The 14,652-nt window shown below is 43.4% G+C and overlaps 2 pseudogenes; one reads left to right on the top strand and one right to left on the bottom strand.

Moving 5' to 3' along the window:
• Positions 1–10,506: 10,506 nt before the first annotated feature.
• LOC129719781 (uncharacterized) lies at positions 10,507–11,826 on the top strand (annotated as a pseudogene).
• Positions 11,684–13,359, bottom strand: LOC129719845 (uncharacterized; annotated as a pseudogene).
• Between the last annotated feature and the right edge of the window lie 1,293 nt (positions 13,360–14,652).

Raw genomic sequence — 14,652 nt, 5'->3', positions numbered from 1 at the left:
CGGGATCTGTACACTTCGTTAATTCATTGGAAGGGTGATTTACCCGATGTTGAGAAGTTCCATTATCTTAAGGGATGTTTGGCTGGCGAGGCGAAGGCGTTGATAGACCCACTTTCTATAACTAGGGCAAATTATCAAATTGCATGGGATACGCTTACGAAGCGGTATAATGACAGCAAATTTCTCAAACGAAGGCAGGTGCAAGCACATTTTAAGCTACCATCGTTAACGAGGGAATCTTCCGCCGAGTTGCAAGCCTTGTTGAAAGGGTTTGAACGGGTCGTACAGACATTGGATCAGCTTATTCAACCAGTAGATTACAAAGATATGCTGCTGTTGGACATTTCATCCACACGATTAGACAATGCAACGAGACGGGCCTGGGAAGAATATTCCTCAACGAAGGAGAATGACACGGTGAAAGATTTAACTGAGTTTCTGCAAAGAAGAGTACGAGTCCTTGGTGCGTTACACACGAAGCCCACAGAAACTAAGGCAGAGTTTTCGCGGTTTTGAATCCACCTCGTCATAGCCACAACGTAACTCAAAATACGACTGAGAAATGTGTGGCGTGTACAGAGTCTCATCTGTTGTATCAATGCTCAGCGTTTCAGCGGCTAACGGTTTCCGCTCGGGATAAATTATAATTCGTACGCACTCTCTGTGTAGAAATTGTTTTAAAAGAGAGCATAGGGCCCTGGATTGTCCATCAAAATACGTATGCCGCATCTGCAAGGAAAGGCATCACACCTTGGTATGTTTCAGAGCTGAGAGCAATCATGCTGTTAAGGAAAGAGTGGGCAAGGATAGCGGTACAACTAAGGACGTGTTCACTCAGGCGGCTAGTACATCGGTTACGCAAGTGTCTGGTAATGTATCGGGTCATCGAATATCGTCCGTGCTGCTAGCTACAGCGGTCGTTTTGGTGGAAGACGAGCAAGGCTTTCGTTTTCCAGCACGAGCCTTGCTGGATTCCGGTTCCGAATGCAATTTTATGACAGTAGGTTTGGCGCAAAAAATGAAACTCAAATGTCGAAGGTCCGACGTGGCAGTATGTGGAATTGGCGAATCTACTTCCAGGGTAAAACAAACGACAAATACTACCATCAAGTCTCGAGTATCAGAATTCTCGCGTAGGATGGAATTCCTACTGTTACCGAAAGTCACAGCAAATCTCCCAACAACAAATGTGAATTTGGCTGGATGGGAAATCCCGACAGGTGTCGAACTAGCGAACCCAGCCATTTTCGTATCGAAGGCGGTCGACTTGGTGCTTGGCATACAGCATTTTTTTGCATTTTTCAATACCGGAAATGAGGTTCGGTTGGGTGAAAACCTCCAGATGCTTACTGAGTCAGTCTTTGGATGGGTAGTTTCTGGGGCGGTGGATAATTTCCAGCATAGTTCGATTACTTCCTGCAATATGGCGGTTGGTCTGGAAGAATTATTAAGTCGGTTTTGGTCCTGTGAGAGATTGGGTCTCCCACAAATTATTCTCCGGAAGAGTTACGCTGCGAGGAGCAGTTTGCTCAAACTGTGGAACGAGGATCCGATGGTCGGTACACAGTTTCCTTACCCAAGGTTGAAGGCGCATTGGCAAAGATTGGCGAGTCAAGGGACATCGCATTTCGGCGACTGCTGGGATTAGAACGTAGGTTACTGAAGGACGTAGAGCTGCGGCAGCAATACGATCAGTTTATGGAGGAATACCTACAACTGGGACATATGCGTAAGGTAGAAACGCGTTCCCTAGAGCAAGTAACTCGCTGCTATTTACCACATCATCCGGTGGTTAAGCAAGAGAGTACTACTACTAAGGTCAGGGTAGTATTCGACGCGTCTTGTAAAACAGCAACCGGAGTACTACTGACGGGGCCGGTAGTACAGGAGGATCTTCGATCGATTATTTTGCGGAGTCGAACGAAGCAATTCATGTTAGTTTCTGATGTCGAGAAAATGTTCAGGCAAATTGAAATTAACGCAGCGGACAGGCCGCTTCAAAGCATCTTGTGGCGTACAGGTAGCAGCAAGAATGCCGAAACCTATGAGCTAACCACGGTGACGTACGGGACCAGGCCCGCACCGTTTCTAGCAACCAGGACTCTCAAACAACTCGCTATGGATGAGCGAACACATTTTCCTCTCGCAGCAAGGGCTGTGGAGCAAGACGTGTATATGGACAACGTTTTGACTGGGGTCGATAATGAGGAAACAGCAATAAACTTAAGAATGCAGTTGGAGGAAATGCTACAGAAAGGCGGTTTCCGATTGAGGAAATGGGCCTCAAATTGTCCCTCAGCCTCATGCAAGGCATGTCAGAGGACAATCTAGCACTGATAAAAACTGAAGGATACCAATTAGATCCCGATCCAGCGGTGAGAACGTTAGAGCTCATCTGGTATCCAAACACGGACGTTTTAAAATTACCCGATCTAATTGAAGGCGAAACATTGACTAAACGAAAGGTCCTATCGATCATCGCTACACTTTTTGATCCGCTTGGCTTGATTGGAGCGGTGATAAAAACTGCTAAGGTGTTCATGCAGTTGCTGTGGTGCTTGAAGGATGAAAAGGATAACCGATTGGGGTGGGATCACCCCCTACCAATGAAAGTTCAAGGTGATTGGAGATATTTTCACGGTCAGCTACTATCGTTGAACGAGCTGGTGATAAGTCGTTGTGTGATTCGACCAAAAGCAGTCTCTGTGGAGCTGCACGTGTTTTCAGACGAGTCCGAGCGTGCGTATGAAGCGTGTGCGTATGTAAGAAGTATAGATACAGGAGGAAATGTTTCAGTCGCACTACTCACTTCCAAATCTAAGGTGGCACCGCTGCAATGCCAATCCATACCAAGGTTGGAATTATGCGGGGCACGCATGGCGGCAGAACTGTCGATCCAAGTGGTTGAGGCTATAAAAATGGACGTGGAAATGACCTTTCGGAAGGATTCCAGCTGCGTCCTACAATGGATCAAAGCTGCGCCGTCAACATGGTCAACTTTTGTGGCTAATCGGGTAGCAAAAATCCAAGCGCTTACTGAAAACAAGACATGGCGGCACGTTCCAGGATTAGACAATCCTGCCGATCTCATCTCTCGGGGAATTACCCGAATCAAGTTCAAAACAACGAATTATGGTGGGTAGGCCCGGCATGGCTCAAGGCAGAAAGGAATCATTGGCCAAGGCAGCCAGCCGAGTCAATCGCAGTGGATGTAAGCAGAGAGGCTCGTCGTACGGTAGGGCATAGCACAAGTCAGCAGGTTGCATTTAGCTCTTGGTATGTGCGGAAATTTTCGACTTTCACAGCGCTTGTGAGGTGTACCGCATACTTCTGTAGACGTTCGAATCGTTCCAAAGGAGTTGATCGAAATGAGTAGAGTGGCGGAGCTAAAATTGGCAGAACAGGTGTTAATTCGTTGCGTACAGAGAGAGGTTTTTGTGGACGAATGGAAGGCACTCTCAAGTGATTCAGTCGTACAACGAAATTCGCCGTTACGCTAGTTAAATCCAGTGATGTCAGAGGAAGGGTTGATTCGAGTTGGAGGACGGCTAGCCAATGCATCGAATAGCGAGGACACTAAACATCCTGTAGTGCAACCAGCAAGACATCCATTCACGAGGTTGCTCCTCGAATATTATCATCATAAACTACTACATGCAGGTCCGCAGTTACTGCTTGGTGCAGTTAGATTGAAATACTGGCCATTGGGTGGTTGTACCGTAGCACGACAAATTATACACAATTGTCAACGATGTTTCAGAGTGAAACCAAAACCAATTCAGCAGTTTATGGAAGAATTGCCAGCAGCACGCGTGACCGCTGCCCGACCATTTTCCAAAACTGGAGTGGATTATTTCGGGCCTATTTATGTTTGCCCGGAGCCTCGCCGCACAGCTGTTAAGGGATACGTCGCAGTGTTTATTTGTATGTGTACAAAGGCAGTACATTTGGAGTTGGTGACTGACCTTTCTACGGAATGTTTTTTGAAAGCATTGCGCGGGTTTATCGCGAGGAGAGGTAGATGTTCGGATAAATTCTCTGATAATGGTACGAATTTTATTGGAGCCCGAAACCAGCTAAAATTATTGTTCGAGCTATTACGCAATGAGGAACATCAAAAGCGCGTGACTAAGGAATACGCTAACGAGGGAATTCACTGGCACTTCAACCCACCTAGTGCCCCTCATTTCGGCGGTTTATGGGAGCGGCAGTCAGGTCGGCTAAATTTCATTTAGTGCGTGTTCTCGGAGAGCATGCTGCATCAATCGAAGACATGTGCACTCTTCTGGCTCAGGTTGAAGGTTGACTTAATTCGAGACCGCTGACACAAATGTCTGATGACCCTAACGATTTTGAACCGTTGACTCCAGGGCATTTCCTAATTGGAACGTCTCTACAGCAACTTCCAGTCCCAGATTATGCCACTACACCCATGAACCGACTTAGACATTGGCAGGTTATTCAAAAGAAGCTGCAGGAGTTTTGGAAGAGGTGGCACTTGGAGTACCTAGCCCAGCTGCAAGGAAGAACCAAGCGTTGGCGGCCGGCAGTTCCAATTACCGAAGGGCAGTTGGTCGTGATACGGGAGGAAAACCTACCTCCAATTAAGTGGAAGCTTGGTAGAATACAACAGGTGCATCCTGGAGACGATGGAGTTGTGAGAGTTGTCACATTAAAGACTGCAGCTGGGTTATTGAAAAGACCCGTCGAGAAAATATGTTTACTCCCCTCATCAACAGCAGTAGAGGACAACGCCCAATAGTGTTGACGCAGCATAGCCCGTTCACCTGGTGCGCGAAAGGCTTTCTTTTTTCTTTCAGAAATTGAGCAATTTCAGCGCGGGCGAGGATGTTGGCAACTTCGATAGTGAATATCACAAAACCCACCGACACACCCCTGTCGGTATTTAACAACATTTGCTGCATGGGAGGGCCGTGAGGTGACAATTAACAACACACGGCAGAGCTGTCATCATCACCAGTGCATCATCGAGGTCAATATCCGAAAGCTAACAGCGGCCGAGTTTCGCGATGTTTCACCTGAGGAGGAGCGGAGTTCGTTGGCGCCGGTGGCGTCTGCTGCAGAACAAAACCAACGAGACGACGGAGAAAGGAGCCATTACAACCCACTACTTGAACCAGGAAACAGCTAGGATGCTGAATACCCGAAATTTGAATTATTAGGAAATATATAATTTAGTTAGTTGAATAAAAGTTGTTTGCTCATGTAAAGACTGTGCTTGAATAAAATTGTAGTTTTCGGATAGTGAAGTGGTATTCATTTTGGCAGCGAAAAACCCCAAGAGAAGCAACGGTGCTTCTATCAGAAATAAAGTGGAATTGCCGCCAAGAGAAATTGTTCACGTTCACGGTTTTCGGATACAGTCCACCTTAAGGAAACAGAACCAACCCCGGGCATCTTTGGAGTTGTTCCCAAACAACTGCAGAGACCAAGTCATCATTGATGTAGTTATTGTTGGTCAGGCAAGCCGGAAACAGAGAAACCTTGGCATGGCGTACATCGACTATAAGATGGCATACGACTCGGTACCTCTTCAAGGTACTTGAGTTGTATAAAATAAACGATGGCGTCATCAGGTTGATGCAGCACGCAATGGGACGATGGAATACGTCGCTCCATGTTACCGACGGGGCAACGGTGATGCGGTCCAGAACTCTCAGCATAAGAAGGGGGATTTTCCAAGGCGATACCTTTAGTCCGCTTTGGTTTTCCCTTGCGCTGAACCCCCTTAGCAGAGCACTCAACCGATGCAGCTATGGCTACCAATTAAAAAGTGGGACAACGAGTACAACAGTAACCCACACTTTCTACATGGACGATTTGAAGCTGTTTGCGGAAACTAAGGAGAAACTGCAACTTCTACTGCAGCTGGTATCGACGTTCAGCAACGATATTTGTATGGAGTTTGGTATCGATAAATGTCGACTGGTCCATCGAGGTAAAGTGGTGGACGCCGACAGTTTCCGCATCAACAAGAGAGAGGAGATACGATGTATGGTAGACGGTGAATCGTACAAGTACCTTGGATTCCTGCAACTCAACTGAAAGGTATTCACCACACGATGATCAAGAAAGAGCTGCAGGGTAGGTTCTTGCATCGTGTCAACCGTATATTTAATACACTCCTCTCCGCCGGCAACAAGATAAAGGCGATAAATACGTTTGCCGTGCCCTTGTCGACATACAGCTTTGGGGTGGTCAAGTGGACCAAAACGGATTTGGAGGCGATAGAACGAGCGTTACGAGTGTCGCTCACCAAACACCGTCCGCACCACCCAAAATCAGCAACCGAAAGAGTCACCTTGCCACGTATTGAAGCCTCCTTGGTGTCACCGATATCCAAGCGCTATGCGTTTCCCAGATCCAGCAGTTGCGACAATATTTCAGAGAGAACCAGAACCGTCATGATATTTATCGCACTGTTTGTCGAGCAGATCATGGGTTCAGCGCCCTGCATCTGGCGCAGGAGGAATATCAGCTGAACTGCGACCTGAAACCGCATCGTAGAAGCAGAAGGAATTGCATGGGACGCACCCCCATCAGTTAGAGCAAGCGCATATTGATAAAGTGGCATCAAATACGTGGCTGGTGCTAGGTCTTTTCGGAGACAGAAAGTTTCATTGTAGCAATCCAGGACCGGGTTGTCGCGACGAAGAACTACCGCAGGTATATATTGCACGAAAACATAGAAGATCGCTGTCGTAAGTGCAATTTAGTAGACGAGTCGATTGAGCACGTCGTCGCAGGCTATCAAGCGTTAGCTGAGATAGCCTATCTCGGTCGGCATAATGCGGTTGCCAAGATTGTGCACAAACAACTTGCACTGAAGCACCTTCTGGAGAACCAGTATGTGCCTTGCTACAAATATCTGCCAGACCCGGTTTTGAAAAATAGCTGCATCAAACTGTACTGGTATCGCGAGATCATAACGGATGTCCTCATACGCGCCAATCGCCCTGATATTGTGGTCTACGACAAAAGAATGGAACGGGTAACCATCATAGATATCGCTGTACCGTTAGACCGCAATCTTCAGTCGACGTTCTCAATCAACTTGAGGGAGTGCGTATAGTTCCAGTTATTATCTCCGCCACTGGAATAGTTCCCTGTACTCTACCACGCTCTCTTGATGAGTTGGAACTGCGAAGAGAACTATCTCACATCCAAAAAGCGGTGATTCTTGGGACCTGCAACACAGTTCGAAGGTTCCTGAATCATCATAACTGATCCATCGAAGCAAACGACGTTAGGATGTGAGTTAACTGGTCCATGAGATCCACAGAGGCCAATCCCTTTGGCATAACAGATAGCCCATGGTAGGTAAAATTTTCCAGCAAATCTGCTGAGAAGTGTCAAAATTCTATAATAATAATAATAATATTATATATTTGATATTTGAGAAATTGTGCGGAGTGAGCACGGTCGCATCGGTTAGAGTCGTATTTTCGGAATCTTCGCATCCAGAGAATTCCTGCTCGGAGTCGTCATTTTCGCAGTCTGTGTAGAACTCGTCATCGCCATCTTCTTCCTTGGCACTCTTCGAAGGCGATACGGGGGGAGTTGAACGGTGTTTCTACGGGTGGTGCTCTGTTGACTCCATGTTCCTTCGTTGCCGAAGCAAATTTCGCGACTGATGAACACGTTGCGCGACTGCGGGTCATAAACTCTGTATCCTTTCGTGCGATCATCGTAGCCAACCATTATGCATTCTTTGGATTTTGCATCAAACTTTTGCCGCTTTTGTTTAGGAATATGCACCATAGCTTTCGTGTCGAATACTTTTAAATGAGACAAATCTGGCTTCTTCTTTTTCCAAACTTCCTCCGGTGTCAAATTATGACCATGAGTCGAGGATCTGTTGAGAAGGTAAACCGACGTATTTACAGCTTCGGCCCAGAAGCTTTTGGCCAATCGTGCTTTCGACTATCGAACGATTCGCGCGTTCTGCCATGCCGTTTTGGAGTGTATGCATTTGTTAGCTGATGCCAAATACCGTGCCGTTGTAAATAATCCTCAAACTCTTTGTTCGTATATTCAGTACCATTGTCACTACGAAGCGTTTTAATTTTTCACTCGGATTGTTGCTCAACCAACAAATGGAATTGTTTGAACGTTTTCAAAACTTCCGCACCGGATTTGCTTTTTATTAAAAAACTCCCACATGTGCTGTGATTTATCAGCAACGAAAACAATGTAATATCTGCTGCCTCCTAGTGATTTAGCTTCCATAGGCCCAGAGATGTCCGTATGTACCACGTCAAGAATTTCCGAAGCGCGTGAACCTTGCTTGTTGAATGGATGACGACAATGTTTTCCCATTGGACAGATATCGCAATCTGTAGTGCTGCTTCCGACGACCATTTGCCATCCCGTTAGTTAATTTTCGTACACTTTTCAGGTTCAGTCTCTGATGCCAGATGAGTAAGTTAGTCGCGGAGGAACAAGCTAGACTTCTTCCCGCTTCTTGCTGTTGTTCCAGCTTAAACAAATCATTTTCACGCTTACCTGTAGCAACTACTTCACCGCTATCGTTAGTCATTTTGCATCCCGTACTGGTAAACACCACAGTGTAGCCTTTTTTTACGATTTGATTAACGGAAAGTAGGTTGCCAGAAAGATCTGGAATCAGTTGTACGTCATGAACCGGTATATTGTCTTTCCGACATATCGGCTGCAATGTAGTTGAACCTACGGCAGTAACTCCGGCATGAATCCTCCATTCGCAGCGACGACAGTTCCGGTGAAAGGTTTCAAATCTTTCAATTACCTACTATGACTGGTCATATGCACACTTGCGCCTGAATCGATGTACCAATCATCACCTTTTGCCAACGTAAAGGACGACATTACTGCGCAAAATGCGTGTCGATTCTCTGCATTTTTGCAGTCGCGAGCTATATACCCATGTTTATGGCATTTACAGCACTTGGGTCCTTTGGGAGAATTATTTTTCTGTTTATTTTTGTTGTCTCTGGTCTTCCGGTTTGCAGCTAGAGCCGAATCGTCTGTAAAATGTTTTACCTCCTACAGCAACTTCGTTTTGATCGCATCCCCGGTGATCTGAATACCCGATTTTTCGAGTGCCATAATCATGGGACGGAAATCTTCCGAAAGCCCAGCTAGTAAAAGTGTTCCAATCCACTCATCCGATATCGGAAAACCTATTCCGGTTAATTTGTGTGTGGTAGAAACGATTTGATTGACGTAATCTTACATCGGGGAGCACGAAGACAAGTCTGTCTGGATCAACTTTTTCAACAAGCCTAGTCAGTCTAGAGTCCTCAAACGCACATTCCATTTTAGACCAAACTTCCCTTGCCGTATTTGCATCTTCAACGTGCACGTAATTTATTGGGTCCAGCAGCAAAATGATCTTGGCTCTCGCACGACGGTCTTTGCCAGCATCTACGGTGTATGATCCATCCTGTTTTTTTTTCGGTTTCACAACAATTCAGGGGTCATCCAGCTCCATGTAAGTTTGCACGGCAAATTTCCATGTCGCCCAATTTTTTCTACCGGCGAGCCGCTCGATTCCCGGAAGATTCTAAATATGTCGAAGTGTTCCAGTTCCAGATGATCCCGCACTCGAAAATGTACCGTCACCGTCCATTTTAACTATTTTAACTCGAGAAATATACGTACGCGAAAAAAGAGAGAGATAGAGTATTCGAATGGGTACTGGGAAATACATTTAGGTATTGCGATGACACAGATTCAATGTAACAGATGTACAACAACTTATTAAGGGGTGATATCCACCAAAAATTTTTTTCTTGTAATTTTATTATTGGCTTAAATTATGCTAAAACTATCCTAGAATCAAAATCTACATCGCCCAAGTACTGATCTAAACTCAAAATTCGTTTAAATCAATTTTTACCGAACAACTTCTATGCTCCAAAATAACATTTTTCGTTTATTTTTTTTTTTTTGTTCATCTATAATTTATTTGACACGGCACAAATACAATTTAATGTTTAACGGTGCCAATTATATCTGGTAGCTTACTTTCTAAAGTATCTTAATAACTAGAAGCAAATTTTTTATCCTCGCTGCCGACTACGAGCTGAAACTAAATAGGGGTCTTCATATCGAGAAGTATTTTTACCGACACGTATTTGCTATATGTTTACCAATGCATTCATGTGAACGTACCTTCGGATGCTTGGTATCCATGCATAAACGCAGTTTTGTCAAACTGAGATGCCAGATTCATTTCTACATTTGGGAATCGTTTTTGCAAAGTTCCAAGAAATGAGAATGGATTTTTCAATACCACTTAAAATAAGTGAATATCTTGAAGACCAAAAAAATTAAATGTCTGAGCCATTTAGCCAAAGGTTAGGCTTAGCTTAACTCGTTTGACATATTTCGTATGATGAAAAGTGAGGATCATTGTCGTAAAAAAGAGCTATGTTTCGCTTTTGAGAGCTTATTAAAATAATTCTTTGTAGAAAACTCAAAATGCGAACTTCCAATTTTCAGCCATACATGAAGTTGCGTTTTGGTAGGGCTGGTGCTGATTCGGCATCACTGTTGTCGTTGCTGTTCTGTTTCTTGTTTTCATTTTGCAAACAGTATCCAATATGCCGAAATTTAGCGAAAAAAGAAAACTAATAAGTTATCTCAGAACAACATTTATCGACAATTTATTACATCTAGAAATATTTGCAGATGGTCAAGGTTTTTATAAGAGAATTGAAGTCATCTAATATAGCTTAAATGTATACATTTTTTAGACCAGCAAGATCAGGAGAACAAAGCTATCGAGGATTACATCTTTTCGAAAATGATCGCACAATATTGTCGATATGCAGCTCTTTTTATAATTGGATCTGTACCTAAATCTCGACATTTTACTGCTAACGTTCTACCAAACCTCGATGAAACCCGTTTCAAAGAATTGATTCGTGTTAGCTGGAGCAGTTTCAAAATAATTCTGGAACTGATTCGGCATGATGGGGTATTCCACACTTTGCAAGCGCGCAAGCAATTTCCCGTTGAAATCCAACTTTTAATAGTTCTCTATCGTTTGGGATCTTATGGCGAAGGCGCATCTATTGCCAAACTTTCTGCCTTTTTTGGAATTGGTGACGGAGGCACAGTTCAAATCATTACTGATCGGGTTTTCAAAGCCATTTTAAACCTGAAATCGAGATATATCTCATGGCCTGACGCTACTGAAAGACGCGAAATAGTTGCAAGAAACTTCCATGAGCTGCCTCATTGCATTGGGTATGTTGATGGTACAGGAATTAAGCTGGCTGAAAAACCTGTTACTGATCCAGAAGCATATTTCTCACGGAAACACATGTACTCGTTAAAAGTCCAAGCCGTGTGTGACTATCAAAAAAAATTCGTCATATGGTTCTTGGTTACCTCGGCAGCGTACAAGATAGCAGGATTTTTAACAACTGTGAATTATCAACGAATCCCTCTAAGTATTTCTCTAGAGCAGAATGGATAGCAGGCGATAGTGCCTATAAATTGACAACCACTGTTATTACAGAATCGAACATTGCTTTGGACTGATGAAAGAGAGATTCAATAGTCTAAAAGAGCTGAAAATATCTGGAAGTGATGAAAGCATTAAACTAGCCTTGCGCTGGATTCTTGTTATTACCATATTGCATAATATTCTAATAGAGCATCGTCAGGATGAAGATGACTTTGAACTACAAGAAACAGTAAACGATAACATAGAAGAAGACGATGAAATGCATAGCACGAATACGACAAACGAAGGAGAGCAGAAACGTCGAGCACTGTTTGAAATAATTAAAGATTTGCATCAAATTTAACCGTTTATTGATAAAAAAAAATCACATTACTGAGCGCCACATTAAACATTGTTATTTGCTTTCAAATGCAATTCATACTTTTTGATTCGCTCCATGTACTCCATATCCAAATTCATCTTAGCCATCGCAAGCCGTTCTTCTTTCTCCAACTCTAACTTTCTGATTTCCAGCTGTTGAGACAGCTCTAATTTTTTTAATTCAACTTCATTTTCCGCCTGTACCTTGGCCAGCTGCAATCTTTCCTCTTCCATGTGTATCTGCTTATTCCATTTCGTCTCTTCAAACTTAAGTTTTTTCTCTTGTATGTCCACCAGAAGCGAAATCGATCCAGAATTAATCGATGGTTTGTTCCTCTTCAGAGGTCGCTTCTTAAGCTGGTTTTTAAATGCTGTAAAATCGATGCCGCTGATGGTTCGATTCGCGTCAGTTCCGTATTCGCAATCTTGACTCAACACTTCCTCTTCCGTGATATTCTCAATGAAAGCAGCATCTTGAGTGACAAACTGGTCCGAATCGTATAATTCAGAAATGCTAGCATTGACAGGTTCCGTTTCAACAATGCAATCTTCATAGGTGCTGCTTGACGTCTCAATGACGACGTCCGGTTTAACACTTTTACGTTGACCAAAGATTTGCTCCAGAGTTTCATAATATGGACATATTTTATGTATATATTCCGATACACTTGATTCCATACCTTCTGCCAGCAGGCCAGCACCAGTTGATTTTTCCAAGCGTCTGCTTTTAAGTACGATGTCTTCAAGTTCCTCAATTTACTCTTCATTAACGTCCAATTCATAGCTTTAATTGAGGGAGTTTTTTCAGCAATCTTCATGTAAAAAATTTGAGCGGTAGGTTTCTGGAGAAGGATGATAATTAAACAGCCAAAACTGCAGAAAACTAAGATAAATTAACAAACCTCTAGGGACTCCGGGTTATCTTTCACCTCTTCCAGAACAGTATTAAGCAGATCGGCAGTTTCTGCATCTGTCCATTGGTGAGTAGGTTGCAATCGTTGTCGTTTTCGTTTTTCACAAACCTGAAAAATAATTTTTAAGTATAGACAACGACAAAAAGCTGACTTATTTACCTCAGTCATGATTTTCATCCGCACAGCAACAAATTTGGGAAGCACAAGTTGTGGTCGATGCTTTGTATTGACGTTTTCGGCAGCTGCAGCAGGCACGGAGAACGAGGTGCTTGAAGATATAGTTTAAGATATATGAAATGCAAAATGTTTTCAGTATATCAGTAATTAATCCATTCTAGTGAGCATTTACGTTAATCTAATTTTGAAGGTTCTAATTTTGTCTGAAAACAACATAGTATAGTATATCAATCGAGCCTTTTTAAACGTACACGACAATACACATTTAATTTGGAAATTTATTATCGGAACTAAGCACAATGCAATTGCGTTTGGTGACCCCTTAGACTTGGTATTTGAAACGGCGTTAATAAATACTCATCAAAATCGACGTGTATTGACAAACGACCTGGTAAATCAGATTTCTTCTGAAGAAAATACGTGCTCGTAAATATTTAGATAAGTATACAAGGAATACACTGGATACGCTGGATACTCAGCTTTATATGAATACCCCTAATGTAACTTAAAGCTATAATATTTTGCATTAATTACTAGTTTTTGGTAATTTGGTAATTGGTTTACTGTATGATGGTTTTCATTGCCATAGGTAAGCACATGTTCCGCTGCTGGGCCAAGATATTACGGACTGGCATATTGGGTTGTCTCCCTCGGGCCTTGAGAGTATCGTGCGGGTCTGATTGCTGTTTCCGGATCCGGGGTCTTAACGTGTTCTTGTCGTTAGGCTGGATGCAGGCGGAAGGGGGTAGGACTAAACTGGGGCGTGGATGGATTTCAGGAAAACGTATATAAGGGACATGTAGGATAGGTCACGGCTTGCCAAGACATCACGAACAGGAACAGCCGACTGCCTACCTTCGGCCTGCAGGGAAGCTATTAATTTAGACCTGGCGTCACGGTGTACAGGGCATGACCAAACAACGTGCTCTATGTCGTGATAACCTTCACCACAGGCACAGATACCACTTTCCCCGAGCCCAACACGACGGAGATGCGCGTCAAATCTATAGTGATTGGACATAAGTCGGGACATCTCGCAAATGAAATCCCGACCTACATCCAACCCCTTGAACCACGGGTTCGTCGACACCTTGGGGATTTGTAGCGTAGATAATAAATATTTTGCAAAAAGCAAGCATGATTTAGCACAGTGTATAAGTGGTGTCATAAAAACAACATTGTACACCCAGATCAATCAAAGAAATAGTTATCGGTTTCCGTTATACTCTACTAAATTTTTTGGAAATAAATATTGAAATTCAGTCCGCAAATATATATTTCGACTGTGACGTACAGTCTTCCTCAGTGCTTATGTGGACTGGTAAAGAGCAAAGCGTAAATCCTGTTTTTTTTATTTGTAGTAGGTAAAAATGAAAATTTAGCACCCTTAATTGGAGTTAGGTAGGGAATTATGCGGTCGATTGTTTACCGTACCATGTCTGGGGTTTTTGGGAAGCAGATTGAATAGCCATGAGGGGTGATTACCTGCGTCTTTATTGAAAAGCGTGCATGAGTGTTGTTTATAAATTTCTAAACTTTCAGCTACGTCTAATTTCCATAAATTATTAACGGGGCGGAGGAGGTGAATGTTATCCGAAGTTAGTGGATGTTCCTCGTTAAAAATACGTTCAGCCACTTTTGATTTGAAATGGTGTGGTGGGGCATTTGTTGAAACTTTACTTGCTTTGGTCACTTCTGCGAAATGTTCTTTGAAACGTATCA

This window comes from Wyeomyia smithii, chromosome 1, assembly GCF_029784165.1.
Source record: "Wyeomyia smithii strain HCP4-BCI-WySm-NY-G18 chromosome 1, ASM2978416v1, whole genome shotgun sequence".
NCBI lineage: Eukaryota > Metazoa > Arthropoda > Insecta > Diptera > Culicidae > Wyeomyia > Wyeomyia smithii.
Note: the sequence above shows the minus strand (reverse complement) of the source record. Positions and strands in the feature narration are given on the sequence as shown.